The sequence below is a fragment of the Salminus brasiliensis genome, chromosome 13 (genome assembly GCF_030463535.1).
Source record: "Salminus brasiliensis chromosome 13, fSalBra1.hap2, whole genome shotgun sequence".
Taxonomy (NCBI): domain Eukaryota; kingdom Metazoa; phylum Chordata; class Actinopteri; order Characiformes; family Bryconidae; genus Salminus; species Salminus brasiliensis.
Window position 1 is genome coordinate 24,948,261 of NC_132890.1, and position 16,688 is coordinate 24,964,948.

At 41.5% G+C, this 16,688-nt stretch overlaps 1 protein-coding gene across 3 annotated transcripts in view; it reads left to right on the top strand.

The window, feature by feature from the left end:
* The first annotated feature begins 5,221 nt into the window (after positions 1–5,221).
* b3gat1a (beta-1,3-glucuronyltransferase 1 (glucuronosyltransferase P) a) overlaps positions 5,222–16,688 on the top strand; it is a 122,647-nt gene continuing 111,180 nt past the window's right edge. For all 3 annotated transcript variants that reach the window (XM_072695027.1, XM_072695026.1, XM_072695028.1), the window contains exon 1: positions 5,222–5,681. The gene's annotated coding sequence lies outside the window, so the exon portion shown is untranslated. The remainder of the gene's footprint in view (positions 5,682–16,688) is intronic.

Genomic DNA, 16,688 nt, shown 5'->3' on the forward strand with positions numbered 1-16,688 from the left:
CAGCTGAGGTAGTCCAGTTTATTTTTTGAGAAAGCGGACGCTGGAGAGAAGACATGGTAAAGGTTAACATCAGCTAGTGTTAGCTTTTACCTTTGCTCCCACCACCTTAACTTCATTACGTGCCAAGTTTGAGCTCCCCTTTTGACACCGAATAAGAAGATTCATGAGGCCTGGTTTCTTTAGCAACCCGTATCTTATAGCTAGCTAGGTGCATATATTTTGCAGTGGTGACCTGCAGTGTCAAAATGATTGCCGCCACTGCTTCAGAATTTGCAGAGGGCTTATAATTTGAAACAACGAATACAGGAAGAGGAGACATGTGGTGATGCCTAGCCCAGTTTCCTATATCTGCATACTTGAGAAAAGCAGAGAGAGAAATAAGAAAGACAGAGAGAACGGCAGTTATAAAGGTAGAATAATCTAGCCAACATCGAGTTATAACGCTGCCCAAAGGACGCTGCTGGCTGGATATATTTGGTTGGTGGACTATTTTCTGTTGCGCTGGTACAAGTGGATCAGACACAGCAGTGCTGCTGGAGTTTTTAAACACCTCAGCTGCCCACCACCATGTCAGTGTCACTGCAGTGCTGAGAATGATCCACCACCCAAATACTACCTGCTCTGTGGTGGTCCTGTATGGTGCTGACCATTGAAGAACAGGGTGAAAGGATGCCAACAGGGTATGCAGAGAAGGGTATGGCTGAGCAGCTGCATCCAAGCTGCATCCAATCACCAAGTGCAATGCAAAGCGTCGGATGCAGTGGGGTGAAGCCTGCTATCACTGGACTCTAGAGCAGTGGAGAAGTGTGCTCTGGAGTGACAAATCACGCTTCTCTGTTTGGCAATCCTATGCTAGAAGAATGGTGCTTGTCTGACTGCATTGTGCCAAGTATAAAGTTTGGTGAAGGGGGGATTATGGTGTGGGGTTGTTTTTCAAGAATTAGGGTTGGCCCCTTAGTTCCAGTAAAAGAAACTCCTAATGCTTCAGCATACCAAGAGATATTGGTGAATTTCATGCTCCCAATGGATGACCCTTTCCTGTTCCAAAGCAAGGTCCATAAAGACATGGATAAGCGAGTTTGGTGTAGAGGACCTTGACTCGCCTGCACAGAGTCCTGACCTCCCGATAGAACACCTCTCAGATGAGTTAGAGCAGAGACAGCAAGCCAGACCTTCTCTTCCAACATTAGTGTCTGACCTCACAAATGCACTTCTGGAAGATTGGTCAAAAAATCCCATGAACACACTCCTAAACCTTGTGGATAGCCTTCCCATAAACATTGAAGCTATTATAGATGCAAAGGATGGCCCAACATAATATTAAACCCTATGGATTAAGAATGGGGTTCCACTGATATGCATTCATATGAATGAGTGAGTGAATCCTTTTGGCAATATAGCGTAGGTTATTTCCTGTACTTACAAGGTACACAAAGTGCAATATACTGTGAAAAAAGATGTCAGTTCATTTGGTGCAAATATTTTATTGACCATGATGAAATACTCAAAACAATGCAAAGCAACATCGCTTAGAGGAAAAACAATATTTTACATCAATTTAAACCTAAAAACAACAGATATCTGGTGAAATTCACATTTCACCCTGTGTAGCATGTAGCACCAAAACATGGGCAATGATATTAGGCACTTGATATGAGAGCGTAATATTTAACTATGTGTAACATTTAACTATGAAGTGCTGATGGCTCTCAACGCCAAGCATTCCAGTACTGTATAAACAACAGTAAGACTCTTGCAGTGGTTTCATTAGCAAGTGTGAGCTCTTGTTGGAGTTTCTAGACTAGAACTCTCAGATCTGCCCAGTCTGCAGGGTACTGGAGGGCCTGTTATTGAATGTGTCACCTATGAATCATTTCACGTTCTTATGGGTGAGGCACTGCAGGCGCAGACTTGGACTCTGTCCTTATTCTGTCAATGGGTGGACCTCTGAAAGCTAATGTTTATTTTAAAGGCCCCGTAACCAGACCCTTATTACCCAATAAATGTGAGATTTCTCCCATGCCAGTGCTGGGCCAAGATGCAGGGTGTGTCTACTGCCGAAATCCAGATCATTCCAAATGGTTCACTTACTTTTCCATCTATAACTATCTTTCTGTATTTTCAATTGCTACTCAACAGCTGATATAAGATCCAACATAAATACATATAAATAAGTAATTTTTTTAGTAAAATATTGTCAGAACCATATAAACTACTCACGTTTTTAGACATGTGCTCTCCTGTTAGTCCTTGTCAGTCCATGGTAATGATATAAACAAATTCCTTATAGAATTTGTATGTTATAAATCACAGGCTATTGCGGTAATAACAGTAATAATGGGGGCGGTAATATATTGTTCAAAAATATGCAAAAGTTGGATAGATATGCAAATAAATAACACATACATTGTCTTTTTTTTTTTTTACATTTTATTAAAGCAGAGAGGTTTTAAAGTCTGGGTTGGGGATATGACCAAAGTAGCAAAATATTGATGTTTTAAACATTTAAAAACTTTAATTTTACAGATAATCTGTAAATTTTGTTGTTGGTATTGGTATATATGTTACCTAAGCTATTTGCTTTGTAAAGTATTTCTAAAACTAATTTACAACCTCAGGACTTCCTGAATTGAAGAATTAGACGTGTTTTTAAAATCACAAAATTCTGTACCCAAATGTGCCAACAGGGCTTTACTGTGGTAGAAGCCAATGTTTCTTATTTACAGTTCTACAGAAAGCGTGTGTTGTGTAGGCAGTGCAGCTCTGTCTATAATAATAAATATTCCCATGCAGTCTGTCTGTGTCATCAGCTGTAAATCAAAGGTCTGTTGATGTGGCTTTAGAGCTAAGTGCTTAACGGAATAATTGATTAAGGATTAATTACTTCATGCTTGTTTATGCATTATTCATGGACACAAAATCAGATCTTTGGAGCGGCACATCAAGTCTTCTGGGGTGATATCTCAGTATACTGAAAAGTGATGCACGTTAAAAAAAATGGTATATCAGGATCAACCCTCGATTCCCATATCACTACATCCCTACTTTTGCCAATAACTGATTTGATGTATTTCATTACGCTGGTGCCTTAAAAGGACTGCCCTTGATTTAAACTGTACATAATTCAGAAATACAAATTTAATAGAAAATTAAATAGAACCCTCAACATCTAAATCTAATATCAGATGTTTGAGAGTCTAGTGTGTCCACCCTTTACCTTTATTACAGCTTTCGTTCTTTCAAGAGAGAAATTCAAAGAGATCTCTCCACAAGTTCAGTCTTAGCGAGTTTTCACACCTTGGTCACAGTTGGTTTGCTCTGGTCTGAAGCAGTAAAGGAGTTCGTAAACTTTCCCCTTGGTTTGGTCTTATTGGTCAGATATGTCTGGGGCGGGAGCAAGACAGTAAATACAGGAAGAATGTGAGAGCCATTTAGCTCAGACTTGCGGAGTGCACCTGATAGTTGGGTCGGATCAAGCTCAGATCACGTTCTCACCACAAATGAACCACTCGACCTTAGAAAGCTAAAGGGCCACCCAAGCCATTCCAACCACATGCAATGATGTTGAGGTGAGCACTGAATTGGGAGAGTCAGTGCATTGTTTAGAGACACCAGCAGCTTCAGCAGCACACCTGTGGATTTTTTGAGACATCTCCACAGGTAGTGGAGCTTTATGCTATCTTAAGATTTCTCATTTCTCTCAAATGTGAATGCTTTAAATGCTGATCATCTGAGGGGGTTCGTTTTGATGGTCTAACAGGTCTTGCACAGTTGTTAGGAATCACATTTTCCCTTTTTTGAACTCCAGCTTTGAAAATTGTTTACTTACATACCTTTAACCTTCTTCATCCATGCATCTAATCTCTGAAATATCTTCCTACAAAATGGATATTTTTTGTCTGATGGAGGACAATGATAATTTGTGCCTGGTGAGTGATCTTGTTTTGGGATCATTACATTACATACATTTTTGTGACATGACCTTGAGATGATGATGATGATGATGATGATGATCATTGTAACATTCTCTATTCCTGAGCTCCAGGGTAACATCCCTATGAGGTATGGGACACTCTCAAATGGCAAGGTCAATTATTTTTTTGTCTTTGGAGAAGAATTGTGGGAATGTTGGTCTTGCAGTGTATTACAAATGACCCTGAGGTCAAATTCAATGTCTATTAGAAATCACAGTCAGGACCCCCACAGGACCTCCACAGAGCAAGTATTATTTGGGTGGTGGGTCATTCTCAGCACTGCAATGACACTGATGTGGTGGTGAAATTGTTAGTAAGTGCTGCTCTGGTTCGAGTGGATCGGACACAGCAGTGCTGCTGGAGTTTTTAATCACTGTGTCTGTCCACTCACTGTCCACTCTGTTAGACACTCCCAGTTGGTCCACCTTGTAGATGTAAAGTCAAAGACAGAAGCTTGTCTGTTGCTTCACAGTTTGCATTGGTCATCCTCTAGTCCTTCACCAGTGCCGACAACACTCTGCCCACAGGGTGCTATAGGCTGGATGTTTCTGGTCAGTGGACTGTTCTCAACTCTCTGTTTAAAAACTCCAGCAGCACTGCTCCACCATGCAGTGCTAAGAATGACCCACCACCCAAATAATACTGCAATACCTTAAAGAACAGGGTGAAAGGAGGCTGACAGAGTATGCAGAGAAACAGATGGACTACAGTCTGTAATTATAGAGCTACAAAGAGCTCCTATATGGTCAGTGGAGCTGATATAAAGGGCTGAGTTCATTCCAAACCAGGGGTGGTAATAATATTCTGATGTGAATGTGTATCTATAGGGACATAATGCACATGTAAATACCGCAATAATGGTTAACCCTCAAATACGTTGCGCAGACCGGAGGGACAGAAGATTAAAGGGGACATAATCTGGACGTAGAGCATTATTGCTTTAATGTGGGGGTCCTCCTCGTCTGACTGACAGGTTAAAGCAAATGGATGGAGCTCATGAAGGGGGGGGAATGTAAAGCACCCCCTTAACCACACACATAAATACACACCCACGCACACACCATCCTTCTGCCCCTCACACACACACAAGCTCAGCCACCCCCTCCTTCTCCTCATCTCTCTTTCTCCCCTCCTCCTCTCACTCTTTCTCTCGCGTGCACACACACACTCTCTCTCTAGCAGCCCACCCTACCCCGAGCTGTAATGGTACATGCCATTAGCAAGCCCATCTGAAGCGGAGGGGTGGTCTCAGCCTGGCTGAAGAGGCTACTCTGGAGCCACATAAACACATTCGCAGATGCCTCTCCATCGTCCTGTCAGCCTGACGTCTCGCTAATCAGAAAGTGAAGAGAAAAAGAGAGAGAGAGAGAGACAGAGAGACATACTAAGAGAGAAAGAAGACAACCATCAAGCAAAGCAAGCAAAGCATCGCCCCATCACTGCTGCTTGTCGCCTACATCCCTCTTTCTTCTGCCAGAGGAGGAGAGGAGGGGGTAAAAGAAGCAGCTTCTGTCTCGCAGCATCACACACTGCATTTCCTCAAGCTGAGGGACAAATCCGGCTGGGAACAGTCCACAGCAGGAGAGAAATAAAGGCTTGATTAGAATGCAGCTGACGGTTTGAGCAGAAACAAAGAGGAGATGGTTTAACTGAATGAAGCTCTGGTGTCCTTCCGGCAGCATGTGGAGGGAATAGCCGCCGCACGAGGTAAGAACGAGCTGTCCCCTCATTGCACATGCATGCCTTTCACAAACTAATGAGGTTACATTACAATGAATGATGATGAGAAACGTGCAGCCAGTTGTTGCAGTCTAAGCCTGCTGACTCTCTGGCTTGCTCTAATGTGTGTGTGTGTAAGAGAAAGACACTGTAGGATGTAGATGTTCATTGGAAAATAATACAGACCTTTCCTGTCCAAGCTGTCCACATGCACGAGGGCCACTGGCATGGTCCTTAAGCCCAGACTTCAGGGAAAATGATTGATTGTCCTCATTGAAGCAGCACACAAAGCACAGAGGTTCTTTTCTCGGCCAGGAGGACTCCAGTCACCAGCTGGAAACCTCGGGCGACGATCATGTTGTTGCGTAAATCTGTGAGTCAATGCGCGCTCTCTGTCTGTTCGGATTCAGTATGGGCAATTAGCATAACTGCTGCTAGATGCACAAACAGTCCCATGGAAGACTATGAGAACGATGCATCCAAGCTCACTGAGTTCACATTTACTATCCACAGTGGACTACTAACAGGTTTCTGTCACTGGTAACACAGTGGAGGACAAAGAAGTTTCATCTCATTTGAATTCGATGGAGAACACAACCAGCCGCAGTACAGTTCACGGCATGACCAACTGACACTGCACTGGATAAGTGTGAAGAAACTGTTTGAGGTCACTTAATTAAGCAGTCAATAAACAGGCTTGTATGACTGGTGACCCAGTGGAGGACAAAAGAGTCTGAAAGATCAACCGCAGCACTGTTCCTCTATACAGTGTGTCCACAGATTGACTAGTGGCACACTAGCTAATTACAAAAGAATCATTTTAGCGCAATAATTTAAGATCTGTCATCAACATTTAAAAGTTGAATGTCTTAAAAGATTTTTTACCGCATTATAATCAGTTGGCAAGTCTTTGAGCACACTTAAAAACCTGGTTCTGAGCAGTCCACAGCGCCACATTATAATTATGATTGGTTCATTTTGGGTCACTTATTTAAGAGTTGAAATTTCACTCAAATCTAATGTACTCTATACATATATATATATAGCCTACATGACCAGCTGCAGCACTGTTACCATGTCAGTTCACAGCATGATCAAGTGACTCATCTAGCATTTGATAAGTGTGAACAAATAATTTGAGGTCACTTAGTTAAGATACATTATCAACAGTAGTCGATGGACAGGCTTGTATTACTGGTGACCCAGTGGTGGACAAAAGGAGAATCACCTCAGATGAATCCGGAGTCTACAAGACCAACCGCAGCACTGTTCCTCTATACAGTGTGTCCACAGATTGACTAGTGGCACACTAGCTAATTACAAAAGATTGTAATCTTAAATTATTGCATTAGAGTGCAATAATTTAAGATTTATCATCAACAGTAAAAAGTGGAAACAGGCCCCTATTCGATTTCCTGAGGACTAAAATGTTTTACCTCATTGTAATCAGACAAGTCCTTGAGATCACCTGAGAACCTGATCCTGGGCAGTCCACAGCACTACATCAGTCCACAGCACTACATCAGTCCAGAGCACTTGCTAATTATGATTGGTTAATTTTGGGTCACTTATTTAAGAGTTGCTATCAGCAGTATCCTGTTAACAGGACTCGATTCCTGGAATTTCACTCAAGGACTAATCTAATGTGCTAATGTACTCTATGTATATATATATATATATAGCCTACATGACCAGCTACAGCACTGTTACCATGTCCACAGCATGATCGAGTGACACATCTAGCATTTGATGAGTGTGAACAAATCATTTGAGGTCACTTAGTTAAGATACATTATCAACAGTGAAAGTGGAACAGGCCCCTATTAAATTTCCTGAGGACTAAAATGTTTTACCTCATTGTAATCAGACAAGTCCTTGAGAACACCTGAGAACCTGATCCTGGGCAGTCCACAGCACTACATCAGTCCACAGTACTTGCTAATTATGATTGGTTAACTTTGGGTCACTTATTTAAGAGTTGCTTTCAACAGTATTCTGTTGATTCACAAAATCATATTTCAGCATTCGAATCTGATAAACTCCACAGAGTGGCTTATATGACCAGCTGCAGTACTGTCATCCACAGATTGACTTGTGACATATTTGCCATACTAATTACATACACATCATCAAGGTATCTCCTTTAGGATTTATCATCTACATTAGTCCAATAGTCCAGGATTTTTTTTATGTCATTTAATGTTTTGCTATATTTGAATCTACCTTCAACAGATGACTCACTTTACTAATGACGAAAAACGTTTTACCTCATTTAACCCTGGTGACAAGAACCTGAAGTAGAACACAAACTAGCAATAGCTCCTGTTGTTATCACATCAGTCCACAGTTTGACGAGTGGAACACAGCTGGCATGCCAAACCATTTATTTAAGGTCATTTATTCGAGATTTGTTCATCTGGAAGAAATCATGTATAATTAATTAGCAAAAGAGCGAAGAAAACTAGTAAACTAGTGGTGCTGTTTCCACATCAGTCCATAACCAGACTAAGCGTCACATAGCTAGCACTTGCTTGTTGTGAACAATTTATTTTAGGTCCCTTGGGTCAATTTAGGTCAATTGAAGATTCATATTCGACAGAACTATAGAACTGTAGGCCTGAATATTGGAGCTGAATATTTTAGCCCTGATGGCAAATACCTAAAGTGCAAGACAAACTAGCAGTAGCTCCTACTGTTACCACATCAGGCCACACAGCTAGCACTCACTAATCTGCACCTGGGTATCAGTGTTGTTCAGTCATTATAGGCTTAGCGCCTTCTGAGCCCTTCTCCCAGCCTGACCCAGAGTGGCAATACACTTCATGCCCGACACAGTGACAACAAATCCAATGAACAAAGCAAGCATAGATGTTCAGTGAAGCAAAGCATGCATTAGATGCTATGCTAATTAACCAGTGACAGCTTTAGCAATCATCAGCATCATCAGAAACCCTCCACCCCCACTTTCCATGGTAGTGTTACAGGCAGATGTTGAGAAATTAGAAGCAGCGACAGGCACAAAGGCTAAAGCCATATTATAAACCATTATTTAAGACCTGATGGTGTCTAGGCAAGACTTGAAAGCCATTATCAGAGCTGTTGGAAAATGTAACCCAATGTGGCTACAATTACTCCCTGATGTTGTCCCATGTCCAGAAAACCTGTGTCAGGAAGGGTTTGGGCAGCTTTCACTGAAAAGCTTGGGACTGCTTTAGTCAAGACCGGGCTTGGTTCCATCATGACTTCAGTGAGTCTGAGCAAACAAGTTTTCATGGGAAACAAGCAGATGTTTGTTTCAAGCAAGACAGGCTACTGACAGGAGCAGGACAAATGTCCAAGTTGGTCTGACTTGTCAAATTATTTCATGACTTGCCTCATTGTGAGCTAAAAAGCCTGAAAGGATTTTCAAGATCACAGCCACTGACTCATTCGTCCATGTGCAATTCTAGCACGTAGCATCCAACACCGCACATTATAAACAGATCAACTCGGCCCTGCATGGCTTCACTGTTCGGTGGGGTTCTCGGGAAGGTGAGAGGCTAGCAGGGCATTTTTAGCGCTGATTCAGTACGTCAGCACATAGCACAGAGAGTTCATGTGCAGCTACACAGCTTCTATTTCAGCTTACAAATGTCATACAGGGACCTGGCACACTGTACATGCAGCCGTGAATTAGCTGCTGTCATACAACCCCTGGCTTGGAGATAATGGGAGATTTATATCCCCTAAGTGCATGCAGGAGGACAAGCTTATCGCTGTCACTTCTAAACCTTGTAACTGACTTTTTGTCTGTCAAATCTGCTCGTTCCTGTGTGTGAACATTTCATGGTGAATGGATCAATAGAAATCCTCTAGAATACTTGTATGGTGGTCTAAAGTCTCATTGTATGAGGGATGTAAGAGAATGAAACAAAGGAGGCAACAGTTTCCCAAGAAACCCGATGCCGAGTATTACTGCAGTCCAGTAAGACCAGATTTCGATATAGGAACAGGTGAATATATGCCAATACAAAAATAAAGAACTGCATTTGCAGCTTAGATTTATATACAGTGTGTGCAGAATTATTAGGCAAGTTGTATTTGAGAGGATTCTTTTTATTATTGAACAACAACTATGTTCTCAATCAACCCAAAAGACTCATAAACATCAAAGTTCAATATTTTTGGAAGTTGGAGTGGGTTTTTTTTAGATCTTAGGAGGATATCTGTTTGTGCAGGTAACTATTACTGTGCAGAATTATTAGGCAACTTAATAAAAAAAAATATATATACCCATCTCACTTGTTTATTTTCACCAGGTAAACCAATATAACACAAAATTTTGAAATAAACATTTCTGACATTCAAAAACAAAACTAAAAACAAATCAGTGACCAATATAGCCACCTTTCTTTACGATGACACTCAAAAGCCTTCCATCCATAGATTCGGACAGTGGGTTGATCTGTTGACGATCAACATTGCGTGCAGCAAACACCACAGCCTCCCAGACACTGTTCAGAGACGTGTACTGTTTTCCCTCCCATGAGGGACCACAGGTTCTCTATAGGGTTCAGATCAGGTGAACAAGGGGGCCATGTCAATCTTTTCTTCTTTTAGACCCTTACTGGCCAGCCACGCTGTGAAGTATTTGGATGCATGTGATGGAGCACTGTCCTGCATGAAAATCATGTTTTTCTTGAACGATACTGACTTCTTTCTGTACCACTGCTCGAAGAAGGTGTCTTCCAGAAACTGGCAGTAGGTCTGGGAGTTGAGCTTCACTCCATCCTCAACCCGAAAAGGTCCCACATATTCATCTTTGATGATACCAGCCCATACCAGTACTCCACCTCCACCTTGCTGGCGTCGAGTCGGAGTGGAGCTCTCTGCCCTTTACTGATCCAGCCTCGGGCCCATCCATCTGGCCCATCAAGAGTCACTCGCATTTCATCAGTCCATAAAACCTTAGAAAAATCAGTCTTAAGACATTTCTTGGCCCAGTCTTGACGTTTTATCTTATGTTTCTTGTTCAAAGGTGGTCATTTTTCAGCCTTCCTTACCTTGGCCATGTCCCTGAGTATCGCACACCTTGTGCTTTTTGATACTCCAGTAATGTTGCAGCTCTGGAACATGGCAAAACTGGTGGCAAATGGCATCTTGGCAGCTTTACGCTTGATTTTCCTCAATTCATGGGCAGTTATTTTGCGCCTTTTTTTTTTACACATTTCTTGCGACCCTGTTGGCTATTTGCCATGAAACGCTTGATTGTTTGGTGATTACGCTTCAAAAGTTAGGCAATTTCAAGACTGCCGCATCCCTCTGCAAGACATCTCACAATTTTTGACTTTTCAAAATCCGTCAAATTTCTCTTCTGACCCATTTTGCCAAAGGAAAGGAAGTTGCCGAATAATTAAGCACACCTTATATAGGGTGTTGATGTCATTAGACCACACCCCTTCTCATTACAGAGATGCACATCGCCTGATTTACTTGATTGGTAGTTAGCTTTCAAGCCTATAGAGCTTGGAGTAGGACAACAGGTATAAAAAGGATGATGTGATCAAAATACTCATTTGCCTAATAATTCTGCACACAGTGTATGGAGTTTGTGGATTGGGATTGCGAGTAGTAGCTTTTAAAGTAATGCTTATATTTACATGTTTTTGCACCACTGGTAACATCCTACATAAACAAAACTAAGTAGTGGCCACAACTTAATAAGTTGTGACCATTATGTGGCCTAAGACAAGATCTTGTTCCCATGCCTTACTTAGCGTGGCCACCACCTAATTATGTTGTTCCCAAGCCTTACTAAGCCATGGCCACAAATACATTTTCTCTTTCCCATGTCTTACTAAGTTGTGGCCTCAACTAAATGATCTTGTTCCCATGCCTTACTAAGTTGTGGCCACTACTTAGATATTGCATATTACATTACTAATTCATGGCTTAGTATGTTATATAGTATTTTGTATAGTATTATTATTATTATTATTATTATTATTAAGTTGTTTGTTGTTATTTTACATATTATACATATTTAATGTCTCAGACTGCTGCTTTATAGTCTTGATTGCTTTAATGCAAGTACATCCCATTTTTTTCATCCCTTATCTTGAAATGCGTGCGAAGAACATGTGTGTTGATACGTGCCACTTATGGCATTAGCAAGCTGATGGAGTTCCACTTCTATGAGGACAGTTATGTGTCTCATGAGGGCCCCTGAATCTACATGCTGTGAATATTAACCAGCACAATTGTTCTCTGAGTGACACGACCATAAATGCATTATTCATCCAGGCTTGGGCTGACACTGAGAGTGAGGCCGAGGCCAAGAGCGACCCTGTACCAGCTCAGAGCGGGCAGGGAGGAGCTTCGCACCCAGCCAAAACTCACTGTTCTCCCATTCAATGGTCAGCTAATGAACAGATGAGGAGCAGAATAAGAGCGAGGGAAGAGAGGAGGGGAGGAAGCGGAAAAACAGATTGTCTGGCCTCAGGCTGAGGTCTTCTTGTGGCTTCTCGAATTCTGCACTGCAGGGCTTCAAGCTTGTGTTTGGCTGTCATCTCCAGCCTACTTTAGTTGTGCGCTTACAGTCACTCGCACACATGCGCACATACACACACTTCACACTGTCATCACTGAGCCATAATACCCCAAGGGACAGCAGCTGTTACCCCAGAAGAGTTTGGCTTATGGCAGCCGATGGGCATGAAGCAGCTCAATTCAGCTTGCCAGACCATTTCCCCTTAGCAGAGCCTCACACGGCCGCCCATCTCCTGTGGGCCAGACACGCTCAACCATTCATTACGAGCCTCACCTTCTTCCGCACGCTGCTTGGCAGCTGTACAGTTAGTGCATAATCCTATTATGCTCATTCTGTATTTGCACTTGTATGTTCCCATGGGCGTGTGAGGTGGAGGTTATGAGGAAAAGGCAGACAGAGGTAGTGTGTTCTTGTTTTTGTATACAGTCATTATAAAAGTGTCCAGAAGACCAGAGCGAAAGCATGGCTAACCTACAATGACAGAACGCATAAGATGTCATGGTTTTATTTCTCTTTAAAAGGGTTTGAAGTCTTTAGTACAGACGACTGTTCTGTATGTATCCAGGATGACTCAAAAGACCTTGTGGATGCTTACATTTTTCTTGGCTGGTTACAGGGTTGTATATTTTATTTATTTATTTAGGCCTGTTTATTTATGAAAGCTCAAAGTGTTTTACTGAAAGAACAAGCCTAGTTTTGTTGGGTTACTGAGGTTAGGATTACTTAGGACTAGACAGTTCTCATCATGTATATGTACCATTTTATATATATATGTGTGTGTATATATGGGACATACATTATTCATTTTACATGTAGATACTTTCATACAATAATACATATGGGACATTTTACATATAGATACGTACATATAGTATATATGGACAATTTTACATATAAATACTCACATGTAAATAATATATATTGGACATTTATATGTAGATACTTACGTGTATATAATACATGGGACATTTTACATATAGATACTTGCGTGTATATAATACATATGGGACATTTTACATATTGATATGTGCTAACAATACATAGGACAAATTTACATAAAGGTACTTGCATGCATATAATATATGAGACATTTTAAATATCAATACTTATTTGTAATACATATTTTTACATATAGGTTCTTACAAATAAAAAAAAAAATACTTAGAATACTTAGAATATGTACCCATACATATATACACTTATGTATATAACACATATAGAACAAGATATAGATACTGCTTAGAAAATAATAATATACTTGTGTGTGAATACTGTGTTTGTGTGTCTGAGAGAGAGAGAGAGAGAGACAGAGAGAGAAAGAGGGAGAGAGAGAGAGACGGGTGTCAAAAGCAGCTGGCAGTATAATGTCACTGATGGATGTCCACATCCATCAGGCTTGCCTGTCTGTTACAGATCACAAGCAGACATACACATCACACGCATGCATGCTTGTGCGCGCTCACAAACACACACACACACACACACACACACACACTCAAACATTTAGCATTTAGTGCGACATCAAGATAATACATGCCAGTCCAGGACCTTCGATAATACACCCCTCCCTTTATGGAGACGACATCACACTGTTGTGCTCCAGCTTGACAGAGAACTGTCAGCCCCTCCTCTCTGACGTGCACAGTGCCCTCCGAAACCACCCTTTCCTCATACACAGTACAGTAATGCCTGCAGAATGTCAGCTTGATGTTTGATTATTGTCTTGTCTCTGTATTTACTGTTGTCCACGCCTTCTAATTATGTTGGCCTGACAAAGCCAGCGGCATCGAAATCCCTTTTCAGCTTATACTTAATCTTCCTGCGTACGTTAAAGCTCTTAGAGCCGTCAAGCTAAAAGCACTCAACCTGGCATGAAGCTTCTGCCTAATCAATCAGATTTGACACTCCTCATGGCTTCTGCCGAGTCTAGCTTCAAAATTGCTTAAAACATCCTTACGTAAATAGTAAAACCCTTTATAGTCTAACCTGGTATCCTTCCAGAGCAAGTGGAATTATTTTACAGGCTCACATTCTGCCGTTAGAACCCACACTGTGTCTCAACTTAGTGTTCCCTTTTTTAAATGAGCAGCTATTTCTGCCTACTAGCAAAATAGCTTCTCTGTGATGTGGAAGACTGTAACAAAGCAAGCTGCTCCTTTATATATTAGCAATAAAGCTGCTTCTTTAGATTTGTAGCATGTCTTGCAAGGCCTGCATGATTGCTCTGAACAGAAACACAGCAGAAAACAGAGCTGTCTCTCTGATTGAATAAAGGATACAGCGTAGGTTACAACATAGGTTACAGCGCTACGTCTTCTACAGCTTCAAACCAGCACCAGAAACTGAAATGCACTGAAAAGCAAAGTCTTAAAAGTAAAGTTGCTACAATGGTTCGTTTAGCGTTGGCATATAAAAACCATTAATGGTTCCAGAAAGAACCATTTTTGTAAAAGAGATGTAGGTGTAAAGAATCTTTAAATTAGGCCATGGGAACCTACAGCAACTTCTTTAAACCTTTAAAAGGTTTACAAACAACTCTTTTAAAAATGACTTCTTTTTCCAGCTGGCACACTCAAAGGGAAAGCGCCGGGTCCCAGCTCCGCTGCACCAGCTAACAGACGTCTGTGTCGGCCAGCATTGCTTTAAGAGTGATGGAATCAGCTTTTGCATTAGCGTTTACCAGTTAGTGATGAAAATGGTAGTTCGAATGTTACAGTTAAATAAGCTCAGAACCTTTTAAATGAGAGAATTTTATATTAGCCTGTCCAGCACAAAAGTGTAGAACCTAACACATGTGGACTCCTTTTCAGGTTTTCTGGGTTTCTGTTTTGGTAATTTCGTTTCTGCTCGAATCAAAAGCTAGCAATGGTGTGAACCAAGCTTTAAGGAGTTTTGCTGTGCTCCTCAGTGCCACAACCAAAAAACAGAAATTTTATAAATTTCCAACCAAGCGCCACTGAGCTGCAAATGGATCCAGGCAATCCGAAGGGTAGTGAGTCCCAATTTTGAGTAATTGCCAGTGTTCTGTTGAGTCATGCTACTCATTGAGATGGGCTACTTAGCAGCTCTGTGCGTGTGCAGACCCACAGTTTTTAATGTTTAATTCTGTTCTACTAGGGTGCACTACACAATCTTAGCTTACTGTTATTATTTATGTTCAAAACTATAAGTGTTACAAAAGTGTACATAGTGAATTACATTAAATCAAATATCTTTACCCTCTTATACAGTGATTTAGGCTATCCAAAGCCTAATACTTCTGCTGGAAGCATTTTCTCATAGGGTGCTTTTAGCCTATCAAAAGCTTTACCTATAAATATATGCTGCAGTTGCACGCTTTGCCAAGGTAGACCAACCGTCGTTCATGTCTTTGCCGAGAGCGACGTCTGTCTGACTTGTTGGGGTGTATTTATGCTCAGAGGTGAAGCTGTACTCTGCTGTTTCTTTTGGAATAACTTTCACAAGTCAAAGATTAGAGAAAAGGTTTATTCGAGAGTATCAACATGGCTTAGAACAGATGTTTGCAGCCAGGAGAAACAGGAGAAGTTTGGCTTCCTGGCTTCCTGTAGCTGCTGCCTGCATCGGATTCAAAACCTTGACGCTGGCCTACAAAGCCCAGAAAGGACCCTCTGTACTTGATGGCAATGGTCAAAAGCTGATCCGCACCAAGAGCCCTTCGAGCTTCTAGTACGGCTCGGCTCGACCCACCATCCTTTAAGATCCACGGAAGAGAAGCGTCCAGGCTCTTTTCTGTCCTGGCACCGAAGTGGTGGAACAAGCTTCCCCTGGGTGTCCGAACGGCAGAGATGCTCGCTGTCTTCAAATGCAGACTGAAGACCCACCTCTCCCAAGAGTATTGTGGTCTCCATACTGACTTTTGTGTTTAGTAGTATCTAAGCTTAAAGGTATCTTTTGGATCCTAGTCTATGCAAAACAATTAGACAGTGAAGCACTCAATGTAAAACTTCCACACTCCCATTTCTATTACAAACAAGGTTCTTTATGGAAGCAAAGGAAGTTCCTCTATGGCATTGCCTTTAAGAGAGCATCAATTGTATGTGATGGTAATTAGGTATTGTAAAAACCGCACGTAATGTGATGAAGAGCTTCTTTATCAGCAATGATTCATTCAGAACCTGCTTTTGATAGAGAGTACCCTGATGTAATACATCATCTTTAACTAATTTAAATAGGCCAAGAACACTTACTACACCATAAAGTTCCAGCCCTGTAAAGGCTTATTAAGATGTCCTGGATTTTACAGACACCACAACTGTCTCTTTTGATGAGTACGCAAAAAGAACAGAGAGCCATAATGAGGTAACAAGCAAATGACCTTTAAAAACAATAAAGTCTGCCTTTAGTAAATCTAATTTCACTAAGTAGCTGTCTTCCCAGCCTGTCCTCTGCAATAACGCCGGTAATAGATAGAGGCTCTTCCTCACCCTGCTCCTCCACCCCCACCT